This window comes from Balaenoptera ricei, chromosome 6 (assembly GCF_028023285.1).
Source record: "Balaenoptera ricei isolate mBalRic1 chromosome 6, mBalRic1.hap2, whole genome shotgun sequence".
NCBI lineage: Eukaryota > Metazoa > Chordata > Mammalia > Artiodactyla > Balaenopteridae > Balaenoptera > Balaenoptera ricei.
Window position 1 is genome coordinate 119,380,530 of NC_082644.1, and position 12,376 is coordinate 119,392,905.

The following is a 12,376-nucleotide window of genomic DNA, read 5'->3' on the forward strand; positions in this document are numbered from 1 at the left end:
AGTAGCGTTGAGAGAGGCCACAGTTCAGCTGTGGTGTCTGAAAGGCTTTCTGAAAGAGTGAGCATCCCGCTGGGTTTTAAAGGAAAGGTAGGTTTCATGAAATAGGAATGGGAGAGGCGGTTGGGAAGAAAAGAACTGAAAGAAGCAAGCGCCTGCAGGCAATCAGCGCTGGGGAAGTTACGGAAATAACAAGTTTTGTCATGGGAACTAGTTGGGTCACAAAGCAAGGCAGCATATGGCTTAAGGGGCCTGCGGTGTGAGTGGCTAGCACGGTGGGTGCTGTCAGAATTCCAAGAGCCCCAGCGGGTCGGCTGCTGTTAGCCCGTGGGTTGCCTTTGTGAGAATTAAAAAAAAGGCACTCCTTCTGGGCCCATAGCCCACGTGAGCAGAGCCCGGGCTGTATTTTGGCCTCTACCCATCTCCCCGCACCCCGACTCCTCCTGGGGACCCTTGAGCCGGGCACATCCTTTATAATCACACTGGCTTATGGGGGAGGTGAGCATTGACCTGGAAATTCCACCAGCCTAACACATCATGGAGGCAGCTGGGGGAAGCCAAGAGGTCGTGATTCAAACAGACGAGAGTGTGAAGGCAGGTTTCTGCCATCGTGCTGACTGGGTGAGCCTTAGTTTCCTCATCTGCAACATAGGGGTAATAATAATGCCTACCTGATGGGGATTTGGGGTGGATTCAATGAGACGTTAAGATGTAACCAGCATAGAACCTATTTCAATAAATGTTAGTTTTGTTGATTTGTTAACTGCACTCACAGTCAGCATCTAGTCACTGCCTGGAGTCCCTCAACCCAGTGCTGACTTGCTGTGTAGTCACCCAACATAGTCAGCTTGGGGCCCAGAGATGGAAAGTTTGGGGGAGAAGGGGCGGGGCGGTCTGGGTTCAGGAACAAGATTCCTGCCTTTGCATTAGCACCATGGCAGGAACTCAGGCACATTCTGAGACCACCAGTGATTGGGAGAGTTAGGTTAAGGGGTGGAGTCGGGGGATGGGCACTGCTCCAGAGCTCCAGCCCAGGAACCCCCCTTCCCTACCCACAGTCTTCCTGGGCTCCGTGATCTCATCCTGCTGGAATGCTCTCCTCCATGGAAGGGAGCAATGATACAGGAGGCTCATCAGCTCCTGGACCTCAAGGGGGCCATAACCACACCGTTACTGTTTATACAGTGTCTGGAAGAAGAATGGTAACTGTTCTCTCGATATGGACCACCAGGGGCTGTGAGAAGAAGCTGGGAAGAAAGGCAGAGGCAACCCTGCCACTGTCTCCGTCCACTCCCCAGGGGCTGCCTTGCTATTTTCTGCTTTTCTGGGGTTGATTTTTGTCATTGGCTAAATAGACGTTAATCAGACCACTACCTTCCACGTACCACCCTGGAGCCTCCCCATGGCAGGGGCTTCCTGACCGGGCTTTCTCCAACCGTCACGTCCAGCCTGTCTGAGTGTGACGGAAAACAGAAGGGGTGAGCCCTTGGAGGCAGGTGGCACCCACTTGATGTGTGTGAGGCACACCTGTGGCGTTCATCCGTGCAGCATCTCCCCCTCCCCTTCCTGGGGACAACCACAGCATCACCCTCAGGCCACAGGCACCTGGACCAGGTCTAGCCAATCCAAGATCCTGGGCATCCAGCCAAAGGGGTTGGTACAGTTGGACACGTGACCCAAGTTGGGCCAATCAGGGTGCTTCCCTGAGTCTTTATACATGGACGCTGAAAGAGGTGTTGTCTTTCCTCTGGGGTCACTAAACTGGGATGAGAAAGCTGTGACCCTCCCCCTCTCCCGCCCCTACACCAAGCGCTGTGAGGAGTCCAGCCAAAAGATGGAAAAGACACAGAGAAACAGAGACAAAGAGAGACAGAGATGGAAAGAGAAATGTAGGTTGCTACCCTCATCAAACTCCGGAGTCCCTGATGCCAGCTTCACCCTGGTCCTCCGAGTTCCATGAGGCAAAAACTACTTCCGCTGATGCTAGTTTCAGTTGGGTTTCTGTCCCTCACAAACAAAAGACCTTCCAGATGCGATGAGATTTGAAGGCCTTTGGAAGGACACCACTAGTCAAAAATATGTCCTTTGCAATGTCATAAGTTCATCCATTTGAGTGGTTCTCTTGCTTCAGCTTTCTGTGTGGCAGCCCTCTGCTTTCAGGGGTCACACACTTACTGGAGGATGGACTCCAAGCTCCTGACCGTAGCCCCTGAGACTCTCAGGAGCCCTGGCCTCTCCAGTCCTGTCATTGTCCCCTTGCTGTCTAGCACTGTGTCCGAATGGACACATATGTATATAAATATATGCATATATCCTTAACTTAGTTGAATGGATTATGTCATAGATGGCAATCTGCTTCTTACTTTTTTCCCCACTCAACTTTATGTTTTGAAGCTTCATGCACCTTGCCCTGTATACGTGCAGCCAGTAGCTTCTAACTGCTGACGATTATTCAATGATGTGGATCTACCCTGATCTACCCTCCACTCTCCCAGGGAACGACACCCATAGTGCCACCAGAAACAACACTGTGATAAACTTCACTACTTGTTCCCGTATGCATCCAGCTGAGAATTTCTTTGGGATACGTAACTAGGAGTAAAACTGGTGGATCATAGAGTATGCATGGACTTACTCTGTTGTTTTTAGAGAAAAAAAATTGGCTTTACAGGGGTATAATTGATACACAGAAGATTAATGTTATATCTTGATGACTTTGGACATGGCATGCACCTGTGGTACCATCACCACAGCCAAGGTACTAAACATATCCATCACCTCCAAAATTTTTACACAGACTTACTTTTAAGAAACACCACCGAACTGTTCTCCAGGACAGCTGCCCCAGGCTACAGTCTCACTAGAAGTCTACAAAAATGCCCACATCCCTGCCAACACTCTTAATTGTAAAGTATAATAGGGCTGTAGTGACCCATTCTTGTTTTTACCTCTCTCTGTTAATGAGATGGAACATTTTTTAATATTCTTGTTAGTCTTGTGGGTTTCATCCTCCATAACTGGTCAGTTCTTATCTTTTGACCATTTTTCTCCCAGGAGAGTTACTATCTTTTCCTTGTTGCTTTGCAGGATTGCAACACACAGAAATGTGTCCTTCGTTGACTATAGATATTTCAAGTGTCTTCCCCCATCCATTATTTTCCTATTAACTATATTGTACTTCGCTGGAAAAGAGACATTAATTTTGATGTAATCAACTCCTTCCCCTTCTTTTTTGACTTATAATTTGGGTTTCTGAGGTTTTGTTCAAGAATGCCTTTTCCAGCCCTTATTCATAAAGGACAGTTGGCATGGCGGCCACAGGTGTGCAGTGCACGAACCAGGCCACCTGGGGAGGACAGAGGGAGCAAGGCTGAGTTGGGATCCTGGCTCTACAGCTTGGCAGTGTGCCCTGGGTGAGTAACCAAGCTTCAGTTTCTATACCTGGACGTGGGGATGCCACCAATACCTTAAATACCCAACTCAGAGGGTCACTAGGACAGTCCAGTGAGAGACTCATGTAAATGCTTATCAGAGCGCATGCCAAAGTGTGGGCACCTATTAATATCGTCATTACTGTTCCCTGATGCATGAGTGTCCTCAGGCTGCTGTGACAAAGTACCACAAACAGCGTGGCTTTAAACAACAAAAGTGTATTCTCTCTAAGTTCTGGAGGCCAAAAATCTGAAATCAAAGGGTCAGCCGGGCTGGTCCCTTCTGGAGTCTGTGATGGGGAATGTTCCATGCCCTCTCCTACCTTCTGGGGGTTGCCAGCCATCTTTGATGTTCTTGGCTTGCAGCTGCATCCCTCCACTCTCTGATTCCATCTTCGCGTGGCCGTCTCTCCCCCTGTGTGTTTTCACATGGCCTAAATTTGGTCACTGGGTTAAAGAGGCGACAGCAAAGAGGTGACACACTTCTCTGTATGTGTCACTGTGTGTCCTCTCTTTTTATAAAAACACCAGTCGTGGGGAATTCCCTGGTGGTTCAGTGGTTAGGACTTGGCGCTTTCACTGTCGCGGCCCCAGGGTCAGTCCCTTGGTCAGGGAACTAAGATCCCACAAGCCACGTGGCGCGGTAAAGAAAGAAAGAAAGAACACCAGTCATAGGATTTAGGGCCCACATCAATTCAGTATGACTTCATCTGAACTGAATTACATCTGCAAAGACCCTATTTCCAAATAAGGTCACATTCTGAGGTTCTTGGTGGGTGTGAATTGGGGGGGGGGGGGGAACACTAGTCAGTCCCCTACACCTGCTTTTAAAGTGCATGGAGTCCAGCAGATGAGATGGAAGGGGGACCCACCATAGTGTGACTCAGAGTCAGATCCAGCCCAGAACCACCTTGCACAGTGGTTGCACTTGGAACGATGAGGGCAACTTATTGGTGGGGATGAGGTTTGACCTTTGCTTCCAATTTAATCCAAAGTCTGATAAATGGTGTTGAGGCAGGTGGGCTTTTCAGGAGGAAGACCCAGCTTGAACAAAGGCATGGACGTAAGACCACGTAAGGCTCATTGGTTGATAAATTGTCAGATTTAAGGTATACATGAAACAGGAGATAAGAAAGGCAAGGCATGGAGGGTCCCGAGCTAAAAAAAATAAAGAAGCCCGATGGACGTATATACACTACCAAATGTAAAATAGACAGCTAGTGGGAAGCAGCTGCATAGCACAGGGAGATCAGCTTGGTGCTCTGTGACCACCTAGAGGGGTGGGGTAGGGAGGGTGGGAGGGAGGCGTGAGAGGGAGGAGATATGAGGATATATGTATATGTATAGCTGATTCACTTTGTTATACAGCAGAAACTAACACACCGTTGTAAAGCAATTATACTCCAATAAAGATGTTAAATAAATAAAGAAACCTGAACTGTATCTGGAGGCAAGGAGGATCCTCTGAAGGTTTGAGAGTTGAAGAGAGAAGAGGCGGAAGCTGTCTGTTGAATATTGACAAAGGCTCAATCTTGACTTTCATGCCTACCAATGTAACTTTGAAATCCTGGGCTATCTGTCTCCTTGGCAGGCCGCTTCCTCACCCAAATCCCCGAGCACATCTCTGTACACCCCTTGCAGTATGATGTGTAGGACCACACTACACAGTGTTCTCCATGTTTAAGAGTTTCCTGGTCATCATGAGACCGTCCCCCTTCCCCAAAGCAGAAGCATTCACAACCAGAGGTTTCATTTTAGCTGGGCCTCCCTTGAAGAATGTACAGGGACTATTTGGAAAAGATAAATCTGGATCCCTACTTCACACCCTGTAATCAGGAAAAAACTCCAAAGGGATCAGAGCTCTTAGGTGTCAAAAGTGGAACCATAAAAGTGCTAGAAGAAAACAACACAGGTGAATTTTCTGTAATCAAGAGTGAAAGGGTGGGATGGGGAGGGTGGGAGGGAGGGAGACGCAAGAGGGAAGAGATATGGGGATATATGTATATGTATAACTGATTCACTTTGTTATAAAGCAGAAACTAACACACCATTGTGAAGCAATTCTACTCCAATAGAAACGTTAAAAAAAAAAGAGTGAAGAAAACCTTTCTGAAAATGACTGAAAAGTCAGAAGCAAAAGAAGAAATGGCTGATGAATCAGACGACCTCCAAAACAAAGTAAAAAACAAAACCAAACAAAACCCCTTTTGTAAGGCAAAAAGAAAACAAGCAAAGACAAAACAAATAAGCTGAGACAAAATATTTGCAACTTATTTTACAAATAAGCCTCCTAATATAGAGAGAATTCCTTAAAGTCTTTTTTTAACTCACTTATTTCATAGAAAAAGAGGACAAAAGACATGAACAGAAAGTTCACAGAAAAAGAGGTGGAATTGATTTCAGCCTTCTGGCCTCCAGAACTGAGAGAGAATACATTTCTGCTGTTTAAGCCACCCCGTTGTGGTCGTTTGCTATAGCAGCCCTCAGAAACTAATACACTGACCATAAAAAGGAATTTTTGGAATGTAATGTAAATCATTGAAAAAATACAGATCCATGAGTTCATAGTGATACTCAAAATTAAGGGGGAAAAAGGAGAGAGAAGATTTTAAAAATCCAATTATGCCAACACCTTACTATGGAAATCAGCAATTAAAAAGAAAAGATGAATCATTTACACCCTGATATTTGGAAGAACTCTGGCTCATCCACAGTTAATGAGGGAAAGCTCTTCTTTACAGAAAAAAACAAAAAACAAACAGATAATAAATGTGGAAGGAGTGATAGAATTAGAAGGATCACCATTTTGCAACCATCAATGAAACAGTTGATTCAGCAGTGGAGGCTGAACCCATTAGGAGAAGCTGTGGGGAACACGATGCTTGCATGATGACAAAGTCCTACTCTACAGTAGGACTGCTCACCTCACCTTTATGATGGAGAGAGCTGGCTGTCACCTCTTTAACCCAGTGACCAAACTTAGCATCACTAAGGTGGGACAACCTGACATTAGGTACCGCCAATGCTGTGGAGCACACAGCATCACCTGAGAAATATCCTTGCCTAAGACATCTCACCTGAACTGCATCAAGCCTTGGCCCTAACATCTGGTATACATGGGATGGAGGAACAGGTTAGACGGCACCTCAAGGAAACAATCAGACAAATCCGGAAAGCAGGCCCTTCTACCAGGCTGACCTGAGCTCTTTTGAGGGGGTGTGGGTCGGGCGGGGGGTGGTGGTGGGGGGATCAATGTCAAAAGAAAGGGGTAGGGGGCGCTGTTCTATCATAAAGGAGGCTAAAGAAACAGGCAAACACAATGCTTGAAACTTGGCATGATCGTGATTCTAAAAGAGCCACTCTACAAGAAAATTGGGGGAGATTGCAAAAAAAAAAAGTGAGTCTGAACTGAATATGCAATGATACTAGGAAATTATTGACAGTTTTCTTAGGTGTGATAATGACAGTTACATGATGATGTAAGAATATCTGTTTTTAGGAGATATATGCTCAAGTATTTATGGGTGAAGTGTCATGATGTCTGCAATACATCTTCAAAATGTTTTATCAAAACGAAACACATTTATATGTACATATATATGCATATAGAGACATAAAGCACAGTTGGCAAATGATAACTATTGTTGAATAACAGTGAGGGATATATAGGTGTTCATTAGACATGTTTCACTCGCTTTCTTTTTGGAAATTTTTCATAATAAAAACTTGCAAAACTACGTGAAGATCAGAAAATAATAATTGGACTGCGCAGCGAAGGGAAATCTGAGATCCTCATCACGAGACGGTGAGATTCTCCAGGCTTCACTCTCACTCTCTGTGTCTGTGAAAATGAAGCATTGGGCAGGATGGTTTGTTTTTAACTTTGGTAAACTACGCATCACATAAAATTTGCCATCTTAACCATTTTTAAGTGTACAGTTCAGTGGCATTAAGCACATTCACATTGCTGTGCAATCATCACCCCCATCCATCTCCAGGACTTTTTCATCTTGCAAAACAAACGCCGTACCTATTAAATAACTCATCCCTCACCCACAGCTTCTAGCAACCACTATTCTACTTTCTGTCTCTGTGATTTTGACTTCTCCAGATACCCTGTGTAAGTAGAATAAAGTATTTATCTTTCTGTGATTGGCTTATTGTACTTAACAGTATGTCTTCAAGCTTCATCTGTGTTGTAGCACGTGTCAGAATTAGCTTCCTTTTTAAGGCTGAATAATATTCCATTGCACAGATATACTCTATTTGTTTACTTATTCATTTGTCGATAGACACTGGGTAGTCTCCCCCGCTTGGCTGTCGTGAATACCGCTGCTGGGAAGATGGGCATGCAGGTATCTCTTTGAGTCCCCCCTTTGATGCTTCAGGTGCATACCCAGGAGAGGAATGGCTGGATCGGGGTGGGGTGATTTGTAAAGGATTCTTTCCTGCTTTCCAAATGAGCTTATTACACGTGCCCTTTTAAACTGCAAACCACACATCTTGCAGAAATGCGTGGACAGACCACCTTTCAAGGATGTACCAACTGCAGTCACAAGACTGCTATGTCCTCACCCTCTCCCCAGCTTCTACATTCTTTTCTTCAGAGAAGGAGACCTCCCTACATGCTCTTGGGTAGATAAGAAACAACCAGAAGAGAAAAATGCTAACCCTTCAGGGGACAGTGGTAAAATGGTAATTTGAAAACCTCTGAAGGTACAGGCAAAATAAATGTAAATTGAGTGCAAATCCTAGAAGCTGGAAGGCAGCGCCCCCTGCAGGTCACTCCTAGTGCTGATCAGCCTTGAGATAGACTGCTCTTTCCCAGATGGGTTTGTATTTCGAGTTCTCTGCAGAGAAGTGTATGTCGTCCTGAATGTCTTTCCTCGGCTCTCACTTCTTTATGGGTTCCTTTGAGGCTTTGCTTCCTCGGTCTGGAGGCTGAAGCCATGCCCCAGGCCCAAAGCCCCCTGACCCACGTAGGATGTCGGGGGAGACAGGGCCTCTCCCCGCTCAACAGCCACAGAAAACTCCTCTGATGGCTGAAACTACACAGGCACCAAGGCCACCACTCCCTGGGGCTACTTGATGGGGCTTGACCGGGGAGGTGAGGACCCACTGGGAGATTTTCACCCTCCTCAGGCTGGCTAATGAACCGCCCCCCCCCCCCCCCACACACACACATGCACAGTGCTTGTTGGGAAGAATACAAACTTGCATCCATGCATCACAAGCTTACTGATCCTGGGATGTGCCAGGCATGGTGCTGGAGAAACCCTGGGGAGTAGGAGGTGGGGTCGTTGCCCTGGTGGAGCAGGCAGATGCCCCCACTTATCACTGAGTGGAGTTGGCTGTGGTGCCAGCTGCACCTGGGGGTTGGTGCTTGGTTTCCCGTCATTCGGTCAATACTTCCAAGTGACAAAATGCTACCTGGGACTAAAAGAGGCGAGACTTGTGAAGGCCCTGCACCCTCTCTGGCATGGAGACTCTCATTCCTTCCTCTGTGCCTGCAGCCTCGCGAGGGCTTCCTGTGAGTATCCAGAGAACACAAGTGCGGAAGTCACCGGGAGTTTATGGAGCAGTAACCAGATGCCATGTGTTTCATTAATAACCAGCCTGCCATGTAAATTAGCACAACCCAGCTGGTAGGAATCAGGCTGACACGCCTTGTTTGCTTGTTTGCCCTCAGCAGCTAAGGCTTCTGGACTATCCCATGAAAGAGAGGGCAGAGTTCCACAGTTGAATATTTCTGATGAGATGTGATAACTTACACATTTAAAGCATTTTAGCGTTTATAAAACGTTTTGCATGTATTATCTCATTTGCTACCTACGGCTCCAAGGGAAGCTTTATCTTAGCCCTGTTTTAGAGACGGCAAGTCTGAGGCTCGGAGAGGCTAATGCCTGCCTATGGTCTGCAGCGGGTGTGTGTCAAGGCCAGGAGCAAGCCCAGGTCTGAGTACTGGCACGAGGCACCCATTGCCCCCAAGTGACTCTGGAGAATCCGACGTTATCCGCTCTGTTATTTGCCACTGGGGATTTATGTTTTATAAAACATATATGAATCATCTAGACGGGAGGCAATAAAACACCAGTCTCCATTATGGAGGGCTGTCAAGAAGAGTTAGGAGGCCAGAGGCCCAGCCCTGGCTCTGCTTCCTGGGAGCTGTGTGACCTTGGCAGCTCTCTCTCTAGGCCTCAGTTTCCCCTTCTGAAACCTCAGGTGGCTGAATTGGGGATGTGCAGTCACCCTGCCCCTTCAGTCCTCACGAGCCTCCTGCCAGAGGGTTTCATGAAGTCACTGTGGGGTAGAAAGAGCAGATGAGCTACCTGATCGTCTGGTTATTTCCTAAACCTAGAAACAGGGTCCCAGCGCTCTGTTTGATGCCCCCTGCCGGGGGTGCTGGGAGGCATCAAGCAGGAACGCTGGCCCTTGAAGCCTCCTCTCTTGTACCCCCTGCTTCCCTGCCTGATTTCTCGAAGCCCCTCTTTCCTGTCGTGCTCCTCTAGGCAAACCAACCATCTTGTGAAGTGAAGGCACCCCAGAACCTCACGCCGTGGTCTTCCACCGGGGAAGCTGCCCATCCCCATCTCGAGATTCGCGGAGGCGGGAGGATGGGAGGGTTGAGCTCACAGACCGAGGGAGATACTGCCTGTGTGGTACCCAAGAGCAAAGGGCCAATAAAGATTTGTTTGAATCGAAAACATTATACACACATATGTATGTGTGGGGATAGGGAGACTGGAGAGAGGGGGAGAGGAAGGAGAGGGAGAGAAAGGGAGGGGGGAAGAGGCAGGGAGAGAGGGAGGGAAGAGGAGAGGGAGGGAAATTAAAAGGATACACGTCAGGATGGAGGTGCATATTTTATTTTCTTCTTTCTACTCTGATCATATTTCATTCTTGTAATTTAAGCAGTAATTAGATGGATGGATGGATGGGTGGGTGGATGGATGGATGGATGGATGGATGGATGGATAGATAGACAGATATATGGATAGACAGTTTTCGGGCTGGTTTTTGCTAGAGGAAAAGTAGGCAGGAGCGCCACCATGTGGCGAATTGCTGCCTCCCGCGGAGCCTGGGCGCCTGGGAGGTGGGGTCGGCCCGCACGGGAGCGCGGGGCTCCCTCCACCTCAGCTGCCTGCAGCTCCTGGGCTTGGACAGAGCTCCCCAGTCTCCCTGAATGACTGAGTCGCAGCAGGACCGCGATGGGTGCCTTTCCGGCGCCAGGAGACAGAGGAGGATTGGTGGTGGTGGTGGTAGGAGGGGCACGGTTGGGTAGCATCTGGGAGCCCTCACCCCCAGGGCAAAGACCACCTCGTCCATCCTCTCATCCCCAGGACGGGTGGGCTCAGCTCAGCTCCCGTTTGCTGCATTCTGTGGCAATTCTAAGCCAAGGCCATAAATGTACCCAAGGTCACAGAGCTGTTGCCAGCTGATGCTGGGACCAGAGGCTGAACCCTGCAGCACACCCAGCACAGCACAGGCCAGCCTTACCGGGGTCAGTCTGTGCCTGTCGTCTGCTGAGACAGGATTCCACAGGGTCCTTCCCCTCAGATAGCTGCTGGTCTTATTAAGAAGCAGCTGAGTGCCCATGACAATGGATAGAGGCAAGAATCCAAGGGTTGTCGTGGTGGGCCAAATCCTTTGTACTACAGGTGACCCAGAGATGGTGGGAAGCCTGGAAGGCTTCCTGGAGGAGTAGACTGAAGAAAAAGGACATTCCAGGCAGGGGGAACAGGAAGAGCAAAGGCAGGAGTTGGGATTTGGTCTGGTGGATAAAGAACGTCACCTGCCATATCAGTAAACAAAGGATGTTGTGGCCACCAAGCCCTCAGCCACTGCAGCCACCCCCAAGGGTGCACCCCAGGGGATTCAGGATGGAGAAAAACAGGATACTGACCCTAGATAGTTAAGATGCATATCAAAGGAATAATTTCATTAAGCCCAGACTCTTGCATTTTCCCATTCATAGAAAAGCCCTAAATTCATTAACTTGAGATGCCTGGGTTTTTTGTTTGTTTGTTTGTTTGTTTTTTGGCTGCGCTGTGTGGCATGTGGGATCTTATTTCCCCGACCAGGGGTCAAACCCACGCCCTCTGCAGTGGAAGCGCGGAGTCTTAACCACTGGATCGCCAGGGAAGTTCCCCAGTTTTTCTTTAATTAGCAATAATCTTTTGATGTTCGACCACGTGTTTTTTTGTTTTGTTTTGTTTTGTTTTTGCAAAAACTCCTATATATCCTGGCTCCTCCCCTACCTCTTTAGAACAGTCCCTCAGAGCTACCTGAGAGGCTGTCTCCTGGGCTTAAGTCCTCAGTAATGCCCCAAATAAAATATAACTCTCAACTTGCAGGTTGTGCTTTTTTTTTAAATCGACAGTCTCCAGCAGGAAGGACACAGCATATTGAGGTGACAATGAGAAGATGGTTAGAAGGTGGCAGCTACAAACACTTTTCTGGCTTTATTCTGTGTCCTTGCCCAAACCCTTTTTCCACTCTCCCGTGGTTTTAGCAGGTCGGCCAGCCCGGGCCAATGAGAGGCCCATATCCCTCTCCCCGCTACAGTGAGTGGTGCAGAGATGAGCCAATCAGAGTCACTCCCTGTCCTCTAATTGAAACTATTGAGAGAGCAGCTTCCTTTCCACTGGAGTTTCTAAGCTTATATACTCAAACTGGTAATGCTGAGGATCTCAGCCGCAGGATAAAGTAAAGCTGAGAGATGGAAAGTGAGCTATTCATGCATTGATTGATTGATCCATTCATTCTGTAACTACATCATCAGTATCTAGCATACACTGAGATTCAGCTGTGAGCCAGGGAAAGGAGACCCCTGCTCTTGTAGTGCCCACATTCCTTGTGGGCAGTGAGGCCCCAAAAATAAATAAATAAAGAGGAAATAAATCCACAAGATATTTTCAGTTAATTATGAATGCTAAGAAGAGCAAGGC